We start from the raw sequence: 16,462 nt of genomic DNA on the forward strand, positions 1-16,462 counted from the left end.
CACGCGAGTAAACGCCGCGTTAACTTTTTCCGCCCGTCTACATGTAATGCTTGGTCTGCACCCAACTGTAGGCATTATCAACTTTAGGTCACCGTACTGCGTTCAACAATTAGCAAAACCGATACCACATAGTCAGCTGTAAGAAATGATAAGAATCAAAAAAAGCAAACGAGAAAAGCAAACAGGCGGTTGTATGTAAAATAATACAATTAACGGAAAAAAAGGTGATATATAGCAAACAAACGACAACCGCTGAATTACAGGCTCCTGCATGACTTAAGACAGAATGTAATTGGAATAAACATGTTATCAGGTGACGAACCTATATTTAACTAGGGACAGTGGTGTAACAGTACAAAATATATAAAAGTATGTCAGTGAAACAGCATTTAAAATGACACAAAAGCCATAAGATTTTCTTTTTTTTTTTCATTCAGCCATTGTCTGCTTACCTTGATTTTAATATTTGTATTGCCATCTTTAAGCATGTTCTCTCTCGATTAAGATGAGAGAGAGAGAGAGAGAGAGAGAGAGAGAGAGAGAGAGAGTATAACAATGTCAAAGATTATAGGCGTAGAACAGTGTTTATAGATTTCCAGAAAATAATTCTGTGTAATTGTGAATATATAAATGAATATATAAAATGTACATTTTTCACTACGTATCTGGACAAAATGCATGGTATTGCCTGTTTTTACATATCTTACAGTAATATGTTTAGGCAAACTATGTTATGTATAGCTGTAAAGTTTTTTCATACATTTCAGATATAATAAGATAATTTAATGGCCTCATCAGTCAATCATTTTTTTGTTTAATTTGCCATGACGAAGGAATCTCAAACAGAGCAGTCACATGGTGCACGGAATGCAAGGTGTTGTTTAGTGAAGACTGCGAAAAACCTCACAGCAAGTCAAGACTGTATAAGAACCATAGAACCATGTCATCTGAAGATTACGACAAGTTACCTAAATTCATGCCAGAAATTAGCAGTCAGTGCAGAGACCACAAGAAGTTTGAACTTCATTGTTCTTTCCATGCCTGTCCATGCTGTGTCCAGTGCATCTCCGATGAACACCAGAAATGTCAGGACCTCAAACCTTTGTCGGACATCCTTAAGAAAGTAAAATCATCTGCCTCAGTTCTACTTTTGGAAAAAGATTTGAAGAATGTGATGGAAAACTTAGATACAGCCATAAAATTCCTGAAAACCAGAATCAGTACCAACAATATTCAGAAAACGAAAGCCGTTGATAAAATCCGGTATATGAGGAAGTCTATCAATGATTACTTAAACAAATTAGAGCAAGACATCCTTAATGACTTAGATTCTAAACATTCCAAGATAATTTTCAAACATGGCCACTCTTATGCAACAATTGGAACAGCGAACCAGTCGGGTAAACCTACTGCAGAGCCAGTTTACCAAAATGATGCAATATGCAACTGAGCTACAGATGTTTATTGGCCTTAGAGAAATTGAGAAAACTACATCACAAACCGCAAGCTATATGGATGATTTAGAACGTGATGACAACTTCATTAAAAAGAATCTGGAGGTTAACATTTCATCTGCTCTTCAATCTATTTTACTCGATGTCAAATCCTTTAGGTTGCACTTTGTAAATACAGCTGTTTCTTAAACCACGCCTATTTTGGGGAGATATATAATATTCATAGATATGTTAATTTGTTAACATACTGGTTCCCATTTATGATCTCTGTGTTTCATCTCATAGAGACATCACTTGGGAATGTAACCAGTATAGAAAAACATGGTAGCGCCTAAATTTTAATTCTTAGGAGGTCCAAAAATGAAGGTAAGGGTAGTATAGAATTTTAGTATAAGTTTAAACTCTTAGAAGTTCAGGGCATATAAATGTTGAAAATATGCCGCACAGCCCTATATTTTGACCTTTGAATAAAATAGTAGTGCATATAAACTTTCCGTTTTGGGATATTATTTTTCACGAAACTTCATAGTGAAAGTGTCACAGTTTTAGCCGCAAAGGGAGTTCCTATGGGAAATTGCATTGTCTATATTTACAGAATTGGAACCTATATAGGGTTAAAAATTAGAACGTACAGAATTCCATAAAATCTGGTTTATCTCAGAGATTTTTAAGAATTTAACTTAAATATGAAGTTTTATAAATATTTCATGAAGATTGAGGATTTCATGGGCCTTAACTATGATGACTCAGCATAAATTCACAGTTTACAGTGTGCATGGTTTAATTAAAGCCCTGAATTCAAAATAAATTCATAATATATGCCTATTTGTAATTTAAATTGTTTAGAAGTGCTTATATTTACTCTTCGCAGTCATTGCAACTCATTGATCCTTCCTAATTATTTTTGGTGGGGTGTTTTTGTCCTGTCGATAACCTAAAAGTAAGCCGTAACACCTAAAAGTGCATTTTTGTGACCGCGGCATAAAAAAGTACAAGCTAGAATTACAAAAAGACCTCAATAAAACTTACAATAGTGTGACTTATCCTAAATATGTACTTAAGAGCCAATCCGCCAGAAAACCATGCAATATTCAGAAAATCGTCCAAATCGACAATCACAACTTGACAAATTTTTATACATCATCTTAATCCTTGACATAAAATAAAAGAATTTGACCACTTAATTTTTCCCAGAATCGTATCTATTTTTAGTAACAGCCTCATTTGCATAATTCTGTAAATTCATAATGAAACCAAGGAAAAATCCAACTTTGTTATGCCTTTTAAGAATAACCCAGAAGCATATTAAATGGGGTAGTTGAGTTTTTAGATTAATGTCAGCTGAAACTCATCCATTTTTCTATGTTATGATCAATACAAATGAAAATTTAAACGATTTGGCACATTGCCAGGAGCATGGACACACAGGCGGGGTTTTTCGTACATGAATTTACGTGGTTTTCATTCGCTTCTATCTTGCAAGACCCATTCCGGATTTGTTTGCAACTTATATCGGTTTTAACTATGGGGTATGTTTTATATCAAAACAAAATATTAAGCTTGGCAAATGACTATTATATGTTAACTTATGCCTTGGAAGAATGGTGATTTTTGTCCAAAATTGACACATTTTGATTTTGATTTTTATTAAATTCTGAACACAATTGGTACTAAAATGGCTAATAAAATCATTCGAACAAGTAAAATCAATTTGTCTGAAAAATGAAATTAGACGTATTTGTACTGCAAGTCCAAAAATCAATAAATTGTCTGAAACCAGGGAGTCCATCTTTTATGCTCTTCCATTGACTTATCTCCCTTGTGTAAGATCTCAAACATGTCAGCTCCCAATGATGGTTTTGCAGACAAATGTTTGCAGTGAAGTTTGTGACTTTAATAATCTAGGATGAGCATGTGGGCTATCCCAGCCTTATACATCTACATATTACAAACTATTTAAGATATCTAAATGCACTAAAGACCAAAATAGCATTTCCAAAAAAAATAATTACTGCCAAGAAATTTGACAATCATGACAATAATTTAGTGAATAAACATGATAAATATTGATTGGAAAAAGAAGTCTATGAACAGCAAAAAGTGTGTTTAGATTTCAACGAGCAAAACAAAAGTATTCTAAATCATTCTTCATAAAAAAAAAGTGAGGGAGTGGAACCACCTTGCTCGCACCAAAATTGAGATTGAGAGAGTCAAAACTGCTTAGACGCACCATCAATTAATCAACGACACTCTCTCTACGTGGTATTGAAACCAGCATTGGTAACCAAACATATTCATACAGATACAGACTACCATTCATCTACATTTAGGAAGTCTGAATAATACTGAAAACTATGGTGTAGAATTTCCAACAGGACTCCTTATTTTATATAAGACAAGGAGTGGTTTATTTTCCCATGGTTGTTACATCATCTTGTCTTTGAATATGCTCGAAGTACAGGGACTTTTATGGAATTCATTGACATGATAGTCAAGCAAGATGTCAACATCTTATCCAACCCTCTTCCAGCAAAGCCAAAGCTGACCAAGTATCTTCACCCTTTCAAAACAGGCTGTATATAGGACGAGTTATTCCAGAAGGAAAAGGTACAAATCTTACAATCAATTTTTATTTGTTCTATATAGTCAATCTGAAATTAGGGGACCAACAATTGATACATTAGCTAGATTAAAAAAAGGGGGGATGGGTGTTGAAGGGGCATGTGAATATTCTTTTACACTTGACCTGTTTCTAAGACATCTTATTTATTTCCTATGGCAAAGTGCAAGCAAATAATATATATCCGTATATATACATTGTTCTGTTTTGGGACCTTTGATTAAAAAAGCAAGGGGGAGGGTTAGAATGGTCAAAATATTTATGTCCTTGTCAGCTTAGGACAGAATTTTAATTTTCAAGCTATTAACCAGGGTACAATATATATTTATTTTCTGCTTTAAAAAATCAATTTATAGACCAGAATCATGATAATAATCAAAATCTATTTCAACATATTCAACGTTTAGCAGGTCAGGTTTTTATTCTCTTCCCCTAAGTTATATTTTCAGTTCTTACTGGAAGTTGTTCAGCTCTTTGTCTACTAAAAAAACTTTTATCTCGTGGAAAAGCCTGCTACAAATACATGTTTTACAACAAACTGTACATGTAACACTAGACAACTTTATCCAGAGAATAATATTTTTTTAATGAACTAATAGGCCATGGAGACTAAAAAAATCAAAAGCATTGCAAACTTTTGTAAAGTTCCATTTTAGGACCCTACATGTACAGGTATGTAGATTACTTATAGAGCCCTTTTTAAAAGAAAAAACATACATTTAAACTACATGCACAGTGATGCTACACTACCCTACATTTCCTGTCTGATATATTTTATTTTATGTAAAACAAAATTGAAGAATTATTTTATAGTTTAACACTTTTTATTTGTAGGGCTATATATATGCAAGCAATGCTCAATTAAGATGAATTTTTGTAAAAGTGACTATAGCCAGGTCAAACTAAATACATGTATAGAAGAAGATATTGGTAAGTTATTATTAACTTATATATTAATTGATTGATTGTTGGTTGCTTAACGTCCAGTGGCAAATATTTCATGCATATTCAGGACGAGAACAAGTTCACAATAAATACAATAGGTAGGATCTGTAATAGATTAAGGGATTAAGGTCGGAGAAATTTAGACTGCCACGGGAAATGAGGGTATATTGGATAGGAACAGAAATTTAGCCTTGCAACAGGTCACCTACGGACCCCTCAAAGAGTTGTTGCAAGGGTTCTTAACGTGCAAAGAGCGTGGCACTCTATTTACACGAGGCATCGGATTTAACGTCCCCATTCTGACCGGACGTGGCTGCAAATTGTACATCCCGCACAGCCAAACGGACGCCCCACTTTAGCACGGGTTTTACTGCCGGTCGGAGGAAGACCAATGGTGACCATACTTCTATACCCCAGTCACCCTTGGGGTTAACTTATATATTAATTTAACTGTTTGTATAACATGGTAATCATACAAAGTATATGTAATCACTTATATAATAACATAATTATACAATTACATGTTATACATTTGTACATCAGTTGTATTAAACAGGTCTTTGTAAACTTGGTTTTCCCATTGAAAAATCACTTTGCTAATTTTAATTTGTAGTACTATATTGGGCGGCTCCTATAGTTTCCATTCAATAACTTACAATGACTAATGAACTGTTCATACATTCCATTTCAATTATTTTATTTATTAATACGTATTACTTTTACTGTTAAGTCTGTTTTTTGTGATATCCATTTTACGTGACTCTGTATTTATGTATCCCGTCATACTTTAAACGACAAAATTATTTTATGTCTACCTGTGCGAATTTCAAACGCGCGATTTTACGCCAGTACTAACCTTCCATCCTTTATGGGTGGATTTTACATAGATATATAAAATCGTATAATATAAGCAAAATGAGGATGTTAAATTTGATGTATGCCTTTTTGTGCTTCTTCGTTACATTTGTTTGTTTTTATAGTGATTAAGATGATAACACAATGTTGACTGCTGTACCCCTATTTTTGACAATTTTACCTATTGTGTCTGTTTGTTTTGTTCACGCATCGTTGTCAATATAATGGAATTTGATGCGACTGTAATACAAGTGAGAGGTTTATTATCTAGCTATAAAACCAGGTTCAATCCACCATTTTCTACATAAGAAAATGCCTGTACCAAGTCAGGAATATGACAGTTGTTATCCATTCGTTTGATGTGTTTGAACATTTGATTTTGCCATTTGATTGGGGACTTTCCTTTTTGAATTTTCCACAGAGTTCAGTATTTTTGTGATTTTACTTTTTCAAATATAAAAGGGGGAGATTTTTATTGGTACTTTTGAAGATATTTCACCTGTTCGATTAATTGATTGGTTGTTGGTAATGCTAATGTCCAATGGCAAATAGTTCATGCATGTTTAGGACAAGAACAAATTAAAATAAATACATTATTTGGGTTCTTAATATGCTAAATCTAACAATGTATTTAAATAATTTAAGATGGTGCAATTGGGCCCCATTTTAAATTGGTTCACATTGATTTCAAAATGGTCCAAAATTTTTTTTCTTATTTCTACACAACTTGAATTCTTGAGGTTCTTTTGATATACAAAATGCAAATGTTTTATATTTAGATTTTTAATTTTGGTCCGGTTTTCAAATTTGTCCACATTTTAAAGTCCAAAGGGTCCAAATTTTAACTGAGTTTAATTTTAACAAAATTTGAACTCTAATTACAATGAATTAGGGTTCTTTGAATGATAAATAGAAATAATCAAATATCCTGAATATAAATATGTACTTAGATTTAAGATTTTGGTCCCAGTTTTCAAGTTGGTTCAAATGGGGTCCATAATTTAACTGTGTTTGATTTCAACAATAATTTTAAAGATGCTGATTCAGCATGATCCTAACCTGTATTTAGTTTTTGGGCCCTATTAAGAAATTGGTTTACATTGAGGTCCAAAGGGTCCAAAATTAAACTAAATTTTAAATCTTAATTTGATCTTGGGTTCTCTGATATGCTGAATCTATTAAACTTTATCTTTATACCATATTTATTCTGTGTTAGAAACCTATTCTTTGTGAAATATTTAATCCCATTACAAATTTAGAGCTGTTATAGCTTGAATGTTCTGTCCAAACTTGCATTATTTCTTCATCTTCCACAAAATTTGTCCTTTTCTGAGATAACTGGTTTTATCTTTTTAAATGAAACTTTAGTGAAAAGAAAAGCACAATATGTGGATGATTATCTGATGTCAAACATTTTCAAGATGGCCATCAAGGATGGCACAAATTTCAACACTGGTTAATTTAATGAAAATTGTTAATTAGGGATAGTCGTGGTAGTTTGACTTGCTAAACAAAGTAATGTTGTTTTTTCTTCCAAAATGGCAAACATTTTCAAGATGGCCTTATATGAAAATTGACATTAAGGAATTATAGCACTTTTGACATGCCAACAAAACAATGAATTTTTTTTTTTAAAGATGGACACAGCAAATAAAGGGTAAAATTTTCAATTTTGTTGAGTTTGATTTTAAAGAATATTGATATTTAGCTGTACTTTGACACAGAGAACAGATATAAAGATGGCCACCATTTCAAAGATTGTCACTAAAAGCGGTCAAATTATCGCCATTGTCTGTTTTCAATGTAAAATTATATTGAGAGGTAATTTGACATGCCAAACCAAATTGAGGCAATTTTTATTGTTGTAAAGATGTTAAGGGCTATTTGGACATGCTTAAAAGGAGTGGATAATAACTATTCTGCAAAAATGATTTGGCTTTAGTTGGGAGAATTTTGTAACTGCATCCACTTACAGTAAAAGTTGTCAATTTTATTTCCTGTCAGTGGTATATATGAAATTAAAAAAAAATATGGTATGATTGCCAATGAGAACAAATGACATAGAAGTAAAGCTATAGGTCTTCATACGCCATATGGCCTTCAACAATGAGCAAGACCTATACTGCATATATATTCAGCCATAAAAGGCCCCAAAATAAGAAAATGAAAAAATATGAAAACTAACAGCCTGATTTATGTACATGTATGTATGTTTTGTGGTTTTTAGATCTAGACTCGCAGCTAATCTTTCTGTCAGTGTCAACAACAACTGAACTTTCACAGCAGTCAACATCAGATTGGGAGACTGATAATGCTTGTAACAGAAACAATTTCAACCAACCAAACAAGCAACAGAAACTTTCCAACTTTAAAACATCAGTTAAATCTTCCATGGGATGATGTCTCAAAAAATAACAGTTCATCATTTATGGAGATTTTAATGTTATGGTTTTTCTTTTACAAGAAAGTTAATGTACACTTGTTTTATAGTAAAACCTATAGCCGTTCAAGTATAAAAAAACACATTCAACTTTATTGAAATTTGAAGATTCATATGACTTATTTTAATTCTGTTATCTCCGAGGATGTGATGTAGAGCATTATAGGTACAGTAATCTTAACAGCTATCCAATTTCATTCAAAATTCTTTATAAATTTTGCACTGGTATATATAGACTAAGTAATTTGTTTTTCGTCTAGTTATGGGATTTTTTTTTAGAAGCATTTATGATTTTCATGTTTGTATTGACCACATTGCAGCAACATAGATATAGGTACCTGGCAAATCTTGCCTTGTTAGCATAGTAGGCTCAAAGGGTCATAAAAAAATTTCCATCAAGTGTCTGTTAAAATCATCTGTTTACAGTTTTCACTTTTAAACCATCATCTTAATAACTTTAGAAGAAGTGTCATACATATATATATGTATACAAAATTTAAAAACTTTTCAATATATATATATATATATTGATAAAAGCTATCAACATGACAAGATCTAAATACCCAAAATTTTTCTGAAAAATTGGACATAACATCTATGAGCTATTGTCCCTGAAATGTGTAAATTTACAAATTTTCACAGTTTTCTGCTACTATCCGACAACTATATCAATATATTATAAGAATAAATTGCAAAAGTGGTCAGAAGAAACTTTTTTTTTACAGTCTGAACTTATTCTGAATTGTTTAACTTCTAATTTAAATTGATTGCGTTTGAAATATGTGTGTTTTATTGTTTTAGGTGCACAATTTGTCAATACGATCTATTTCGGCTCCTGGGAGCCTCTAGATTTATAATGAATAATTTGTATTTATGTATGATTATTTTCTTAATGTATTAAATGAAACATTAATTATTCTTTTCCATTTGTTGTTATACTTATTTATAAGTCCAGATCCTATCATATGTCAGTAGTTACAAATTAGACGGCAAAATTGAGAAAATTTGAATATGCAGGTTACCCCATTTTGTTGTGGCATATACCAGACACCAACATTATTTGCCGAGCTTGATATTTTTTTTGATTGGGTATATATAGTTATACTTTGCAAGTAGATATGTTGTTTTACAATAATAAACGGGTCTTGGAGTATTTTGGCTCTGAAAGATGACCAAAATCAGCCATTTTGGACATGTAGCTAAATAAGACATATTGAAACAGTTAGATTATACATACACTTAATAGACAGCATTGTTAATTCTATGCATTCTTACACTTAAAGTGATGTATTACTAGGAACAACTATCAAAAAATTATAAATGTTACCATATTTTTTTATTTAAACCAGCGAAATATGCCAAAAAAAGCTTATTTTTGCTGTTTTCGAGCAATTTCATCTGTTTAAACATGGCTCTCAAAAAATATCCAGATCGGTTCAATATTTTCCCAAAAAAAATTTGTGTGGTTATTTACATTACTAAGGTGCACCAATATGCCAAATATGAACTCATTTGGAAAAAGTGACATTCGGACGGTTTTGCATGGTTTTCTGGCAGATTGGCTCTTAATATTCCATATTGCTAGAAACAGGGAAAACATATGGGAAATGTGAGGCCCCAGGGGCAAAAAACAGAGAAAAATGCCTACCCCTGGGTCATAAAACAGATAATTTAACTTGTAAATGCTATGATTTTATTATTTTAAAGGTCTTTTGTAAAGAAAACAATAACTGTGCTAGGAAGTTATGCAAAAATCAGATGTAAGCAGTCATTTCTATCATTTTTTTAGTGAATTTATGCACCAGACTGATATCTTCATAAATACAACTTTTGCAAATACGGCTTTGTTTAAACACTTCTAGTTCATGTATTAACTAACTTATGTTAGATATATGGTAAGGGATGATATTTTTGTGACAAGAATTCTAAACTGACCATTAGAGGCAGAAATTGTGAACTTTCATTGACTAATAGGCATACAGTAAGATGTGGACTGGAGACAAAGGCAGGATTGGATACTTTGTATAATCTTGAATTTTGGAATGATTAACTACTAAACATTACATTTATAGTATTCTAAAATGCTTTCAATTTGTTATCAGAACAGTTTCAAACAGGTTTTAGACAGTTCATGTCAGAAAACATGTACATAGGGTAAGCTGGCAATAATTAAAGTTCTGTTTTCAAATTCTTTAAAAAATTGAAACAGGGGTAGGGGTATAAAATGTACTGTAAAAGGAAACTTAGATTATATGCAGTGATTTCTTTAAGGCTATAATTCTGATAAATAAGTATTGTTGTGAGAAAAAGTGTTTTTAGAGAGTTTTCTATTTGAATAAATGTTTGTATAGGTTGCACTTTGTAAATACAGCTGTTTCTTAAACCACGCCTCTTTTGGGGAGATATATAATATTCATAGATATGTTAATTTGTTAACATACTGGTTCCCATTTATGATCTCTGTGTTTCATCTCATAGAGACATCACTTGGGAATGTAACCAGTATAGAAAAACATGGTAGCGCCTAAATTTTAATTCTTAGAAGGTCCAAAAAAGAAGGTAAGGGTAGTATAGAATTTTAGTATAAGTTTAAACTCTTAGAAGTTCAGGGCATATAAATGTTGAAAATATGCCGCACAGCACTATATTTTGACCTTTGAATAAAATAGTAGTGCATATTAACTTTCCGTTTTGGGATATTATTTTTCACGAAACTTCATAGTAAAAGTGTCACAGTTTTAGCCGCAAAGGGAGTTCCTATGGGAAATTGCATTGTCTATATTTACAGAAATGCAACCTATAGAGATATCGATATCAACACCACCTCTTACCTGCAAATAAAGGCTGGAAGAAAAGATCAAGCTCAGAATTTAATTTCAAAATTTCCTGATATTGAACAAATAAGGCCATCCCTGTTGACATTACTGACAATTCCAGAAGATATGAAGACTTCGAATATCGTTGCCTGTCGTATATTGCCTGATGGTAAATTCATTATACTTGATTATTACAAAAATCAACTACTGTTGTTCGGTAATGATGGCATCTTTATCAGAATAGAAGTTACATTTAAACAAGGTTCATATGATGCCTGCTTTGTAAGAAATTATACAGTAGCTGTTGCATTAGGAGTACACAAAGAGAGAACACTGGTGGATACAGAAAACAATAAAATTATTCAAACGATCGAACTTTCTCATGATTGTTATGGAGTAGCAAGTGATAGTGAAACTTTGGTCATCAGTAGTGGTGGCACACAGAGTACTAGTGTGATTTTGAATGACATGTCTCATACAATCTTAGAAGGCATGGAAGGAGTGGGTTGCATTGCATTATTCCATGGAAATATCTATAGTACCATTCCTTTAGAAAACAACGTCTGCTGCTTTAAAAGTACGGGTAAAACTATGTGGACGTTTACGCACCAGGACATTGACCAACCAGTAGGAATTACATTGGACATGAAAGGCTTTATCTATATAGCTTCTTGTGAAAACAGCAGTTTCGTGGTGGTATCTCCAGATGGGAAAACCTGTAAGACCATACTATCAGAGGCTGATGGAATCAAAAGTCCTTATGAAATAGACATAAACAAAGAAACAGGAATGATGATAGTGTCTAGTAAAATAAGTGAAGATAGAAATACAGACTATGAAACTGTTTTTGTTTATAAGATTTAAAATTTGATTTCATATTTTAATAAAAGTATTTCGGATATCAAGATCATCACATCTTCCCTATTAAGGTGTGCAGGTATTTTATTATGAGAATATACGTTTGTTCATTTTTCTTGTGATAAAAGATTTTGATTTTTAACCGGATTTCCGATGAAAAGTTTCTGGAGTTTTATGGTGGACAGGTGGGTGGTCGGGTAACAAAACAGTCTCCTTGCGATAACTTAATTATACTTTTCGACATCTTTCCGAATTTGGATAGGTTGTTTCTAAATTCAAGAATGATTTTGGCCTTTTCATTTCTCTAAGAATCCATTTATTGTTTTACTTGATCCTTGTTTTGGGTGTAAATTGGAATCCCCTTCAGTATTTACCACCATTAGAACCAAACTATGTCAATGTAAAGGATTTAACAATAGTAGAAAACTTGAGTTATGTGCACGACAACAGGACCACTAGAAAGAATAGCCGTACTTAATTGAAAGTCAATGATGCATCGAGGGGGGGTAGACATTTTTGTTTCTTATCAATTTCTAAATTTATCAATGCATACCTTTAAATGTTATTCTAAAGACGCCAAAATAAGAGTGCACTAACTGAAATATCATGCTATACTGACCATTACATTTCAGTTTTAAAGATAGATATTTTACTACAAGTTTCACATAACTTAATATTTCAAAGACCCCTGACAATGAGGTCAAGGTCCTATAAATCAGGACAGATAGTTATAGACAATTACAATTACTCCAAACAACTGACATTCCTTATGTTATTTGAAAAAAGAACACACCAAAATACTAAAACATTACATTGACCAAAGAACCATGAAGTTGAGGTCAAGGTATTAGGATACCTAACAGACAGACATGTACACAATGCAATCTTTGTATCATTGTCTATACACCAAAGATAATTGATATATTGCTTATAGTACTGTACATGAATTACAGACCAAAAACACAAAAACATTACATTGACCAATGAACCATGAATATAATGGTAGGTTCATATGAAATTTGCCGGCCTGGCATGTATTCCTTCAAATTATTATGTTCACTATATTCAGATGACTTACTGCTTATAGTATCCGGGAAACAGACCTTGCCATGTTACTTAACCAATGAAATGAAAGTCGAGGTCAGACGAACTCTGTATGGTTGACATTATCTGCACACAAAGTATAAAGCATCCAGGTCTTTTTTATTTTTATTTTCACATGTTTGAGTATATGTTTTTACCTTCTGAAATCTAAAGCTTTATATCAATAGCTAACACAGCCGCCGGACATTTACCCCTTATGTCTGCATGAGAAAAAAACTGATGCCACATAACTTCAAGCAATACTGCTATCATTTCTCCTTTAAATTCTAAAATAAAAGCTATTATCATTCAAAATCATTAAAGAATTGGGTAAAAGTATACTAAATACAGAAAAAAAATGTGTAGAATGACATTAACTGAATCAAAAATTAAAAAAAATAAACTAAAGTTCACATGGAACGATAATAGGACTAAATACAAATTAAAACAGGTATTAAACAAAGGACACTTGCAGGTCCACGACTGAGTTAAAGTACCTACGCCTTATTTTTAGCCCGATTTTTAGTATTTGTATTGTTATCTGATAAAGTCATGCTATTTATAAAGTGCACAGTCTTCTCTGCTTTCAAAAACTTTCTGTTTGAATCCGTTCTGGTTCAATTACTATAACAGGGATTTCTTTGTCATGTGTTTATTTCTGTCGACACTCATTCATGGATTAAATGGTCATGGTTACATTGAATGAACCCGTCTTGGTTTAATTACTATAACAGGGATTTCTTTATGTCTGTCGACACTAACCATGGATCAAAAGGTCATGGTTACATTGAATCCGGGTAATGTATAGAGAGAAAATCATTCAAAATCATTGAAATTGTTTGTCAAAATGGTTTAATAGATAAATATTATTATCCTTACATCATATATTTTATGTGTTGGATTATATTTGTATTGTAAAGAAAGTTTCTGCAGACATTTATATGATTGTTTATTACATTACTTTTTCTCTTATTTCGTATATATTTTGGACTTTTTATATCTTTGGGGATGAACGAATCACATGAATGGGTGTGGTTGCATGTTTTAAAATTTGAGGTTAACTCTCTAGAATTAAGTCTCTTCCCAGCAATGCTGTTGGAATGGTTAGGTAATTAATCACTATGACCGGGATTTTTCTCTATGCTTTTCTTAAATACCTACATTTAACATGGGCACAACATGTTAAATTACTTTTATAAACATCGACATGATTTCTTTGGAGTATCATCATCAGGCTCTTCCGATTCTGAGTCTATTGAATAAGTAGTTCAATTATACATTGGTATTAAATATAACAAAATATACGTAAATGTTTGTTCTATCAAATGGTAAGGGAACGCACATTTAACAGATGATTGGGGTTTGTGTACTCTCATTTGATTCAAAAATATATAGAATACAGAAAAAAAGGATGCTGACAGTGGCGGATTTTACGGGCGTGCGTCCCCCTTTAAACCACTAATTTATTTTCACATGTTTGAGTATATGTTTTTTTCTTTTTTAAACTGACTAACGGCAAACATTAAAGAATTGGGTAAAAGTATACTAAATACAGAAAAAAATGTGTAGAATACACAAATGATGTAATTACAGATTAATCATGTATGGTGGTGCTCCTAATGAAAGGGGGCTTATAAGTATAATATATATCCCAAACATACACTAATGTTATTGGTATCGGATTCGACCCGGAACTTGTTTATTATAGGTTATATTGAATATGTCAAAAAAATCGTCTGGAATGTCTGAAAGTTGGATTTGTTTATTTATTGTCATGCTAGTTCACAAATTGAACCTCGTTATTTAAGTAGTATAGATCGATATTTTAGCTCAAGACACTTTAAATTGCTTAAGAGACATTATGTTGAGCTAATTAGTACTTATACTTTCCATTGGAATATTTAACTACTACTAGCGTTTCGATGTAATTAAAATTGGCATCAGAACCATTCTAATTTGTAAAATTTTAAAACATTCAATTTAACAAACAGGGTTTTTAGAGGGTTTCTACGAGATTTGTATTGACTTCTAGTAGTTAAGGACTGTGAATGAATCAATATTTCAGAATTTTGATGAATCTAACTTTCATTAACCAATTTTTGCAGACTTTGTTATATTTTTAATATAGATGGATTGTGGGTAACTTTTGTACTTTGCCATATTACATGTTTTTCAATGCACATGATGTATGTCGTCAGGAGAAAAATATACCGAGGGTATCACCAGCCCAGTAGCCAGTATTTCGGTGTTTACATGAATATCAATTATATGGTCATTTTTATAAATGTACTGTTTGCAAAAGTATAAATTATTCGAAATGCTAAGGATTTTCTTATTATAGTCATATATCAACTTAGCCGTATTTACCTCAATTTTTTTTGGAATTTTGGGTCCTCAATGCTTTTCAACTTTGTACTTGTTTTTTGGCTTTCTAAATATTTTGATCTGAGCTTCACTGATGAGTCTTAAGTAGACAAAACGCGCGTCTTGCGTATCGAATTATAATCAGGTCGCAACCTGTAAGAGCTGCATGTCATGAAATGCTCTTCCCACACGTTTATAATAAAACTAATTCCAATTAAAATATTTTGTTTTAGTGTGTTGCTTTTATTTTATGTCCAAAAATAAATGTGCATATAAACACAAAACTAAAGTTTCTTAAGAGTTTGTTTAATGCTTTTATCTGAATAGTACATATATTTAACCAATACATATCAAATTTGTGTTTTAAAACAAAATATTAAACTAGCAATACAAATATTTAAATCTAAATCAATATTTCTACAGGAGTGTCCCAGATAGTGGAGATTTTACACTTCTGTGCGATTTCTCTCTGTCACCAGGTTCATGGTAAGAATTTTCAAATAATCCAATTGCAAATTTATTGAATTACATTACTAAAAATTCAGAATTTATTAAATTCTGGAAACTGTCCATTTATGATAAAATACGAAATCAATGTTTCATTAAAACAGAAAATAGAAGCATGATACTTTTCACCGTGACTGAAAACAAATGATTCGGATAATTTACCCTCTGTGAGCAATTATTTTTGCATTTTTTTATATTTTATGATGAAAAATCAGGTGAATGGGTGTGTTTTTTTTTAAATTTGTATTAAGTAATGTTTTGGGTAGGTTAACTTTCTAGAAGTAAGTCCCGTCCCTGCCATTTTTGGGGAGTGGGTAGGCAATTAATCACTATAACCGGCCAGATTCAGTTTGAATAATGGCCTCCTCATGGTGGTAGCGGTAACGGATTCGACCCGGAACTTGTTAATTATTGATTATATTGATTATGTGGAAAAAAGTGTCTAAATGTCTGAAAGTTGGATTTGTTTATTTATTGTCATGCCAGTTTACAAATTGAACCTCGTTATTTAAGTAGTATA

General features: G+C 32.0%; 1 protein-coding gene and 1 long non-coding RNA gene across 20 annotated transcripts in view; both read left to right on the forward strand.

Annotated features, from left to right (window-relative positions):
- The window catches only part of LOC127732530 (uncharacterized), a 273,118-nt gene that overhangs the window by 245,137 nt on the left and 11,519 nt on the right, over positions 1-16,462 (forward strand). The window lies entirely within an intron of this gene.
- LOC127732536 (uncharacterized) lies at positions 4,864-9,235 on the forward strand. Its single transcript, XR_007996302.1, has 2 exons — positions 4,864-5,004; positions 8,102-9,235. It is a non-coding gene; the product is annotated as an uncharacterized LOC127732536 (long non-coding RNA).

Source organism: Mytilus californianus, unplaced genomic scaffold, assembly GCF_021869535.1.
Source record: "Mytilus californianus isolate M0D057914Y unplaced genomic scaffold, xbMytCali1.0.p SCAF_25, whole genome shotgun sequence".
NCBI classification, from domain to species: Eukaryota; Metazoa; Mollusca; class Bivalvia; order Mytilida; family Mytilidae; genus Mytilus; species Mytilus californianus.